This window comes from Plasmopara halstedii (assembly GCF_900000015.1).
Source record: "Plasmopara halstedii genome assembly, contig: Scaffold_650, whole genome shotgun sequence".
In the NCBI taxonomy this organism is placed as follows: Eukaryota; Oomycota; class Peronosporomycetes; order Peronosporales; family Peronosporaceae; genus Plasmopara; species Plasmopara halstedii.
Genome location: NW_020187567.1, coordinates 2,799,957 through 2,800,208, shown reverse-complemented (window position 1 = coordinate 2,800,208; position 252 = coordinate 2,799,957).

Sequence of the window (252 nt, the reverse complement as noted above, 5' to 3'; positions counted from 1 at the left end):
TCAAAAGTCATTCACTCCACAGTGAAAAAGTTAAAAGGGTCTTCAATAAAGTGACGATCTCATACATGCTTAAAAGAATTAAGCTGAAAATTGTACCGATGCGAGTTCAAAGTACTTGAATGTGTTGAAGCCCGGAAGATAAGCTGTAAATCTAGGCGTTTCATTGTGAGGCACTGTCGGAAAGCTCCCGTAAAGTGAAGACATGGCGTGTCGTAAATTGCCTTATTACGATTATTTATAACGTTCGGAAGA